Source organism: Perkinsus marinus (genome assembly GCF_000006405.1).
Source record: "Perkinsus marinus ATCC 50983 genomic scaffold scf_1104296948288, whole genome shotgun sequence".
NCBI classification, from domain to species: Eukaryota; Perkinsozoa; order Perkinsida; family Perkinsidae; genus Perkinsus; species Perkinsus marinus.
Window position 1 is genome coordinate 1 of NW_003210219.1, and position 1039 is coordinate 1039.

General features: G+C 48.3%; 2 non-coding genes across 2 annotated transcripts; both read right to left on the reverse strand.

Moving 5' to 3' along the window:
- Positions 1-255: 255 nt before the first annotated feature.
- Positions 256-337, reverse strand: Pmar_PMAR009133. The gene has a single exon. It is a non-coding gene; the product is annotated as a tRNA-Ser (tRNA).
- Positions 338-755: 418 nt separating this feature from the next.
- Positions 756-837, reverse strand: Pmar_PMAR009134. Its single transcript has one exon. It is a non-coding gene; the product is annotated as a tRNA-Ser (tRNA).
- Between the last annotated feature and the right edge of the window lie 202 nt (positions 838-1039).

The window sequence follows — 1039 nt, forward strand, 5'->3', positions numbered from 1 at the left end:
CTTCGTAGAGGTCTCTTCCCAAATGATGGCTGCAACGACAGCGAATTCGCTGAAATGGTAGGGCTTATATAGGATAAGAGTCTATAGGTAGATACATTTTTTGGGATATACATCAATTCTTATCAATGTTCCGCAAATGTCATGCGCATCAGCTCGTTCGCATCCTACTCGTTCATAATGTCCATCAGAGTCGCTATGAGGATTCGGAAGCGAGACTGCTCAGATGTCTTGAAAACCCATACGCCATCAGACATACGACAGCGGCAGGATTCGAACCTGCGCAGGCATAACCTAGTGGATTTCGAGTCCACTTCCTTAACCACTCGGACACACTGTCTGAAAGATGTAGAGCATCTCAGCTCTCCCCATGAGAATCGCCACCCTGTTCATGTTGCTAGGGGAGTGACTCACAGCGTCGCGAAGTACCCCCGCAAGGACGATGATATTTAGCTGAATCGCATTCTTGCATACTCGGCGTAGTAATGGTATCGTTCGCACTCTTTGTAAGAGGTCTCTTCCCAAATGACGGCTGCAACGACAGCGAATTCGCTGAAATGATAGGGCTTATATAGGATAAGAGTCTAGAGGTAGATACATTTTTTGGGATATACATCAATTCTCATCAATGTTCCTCAAATGTCATGCGCATCAGTTCGTTCGCATCCTACTCGGTCATAATGTCCATCAGAATCGCTATAAGGATTCGAAGGCGGGGCTTTTCAGATGTCTCGAAAACCTATACGTCGTCAAACGTGCGACAGCGGCAGGATTCGAACCTGCGCAGTCATAGCCTAGTGGATTTCGAGTCCACCTCCTTAACCACTCGGACACGCTGTCTGGAAGACGCAGAGGATCTCATCTCTGCCCATGAGAATCGCCACCCTGTTCATGTTGCTAGGGGAGTGGCTCACAGCATCGCGGAGCACCTCAGCAAGGACGATGATATTTAGCTGACTCGCATTCTCGCATACGTAGCCCAGCGCTTTGACAAGAACGTCGGCGTAGTAATGGTATCGTTCGCACTCTTCGTAAGAGGTCT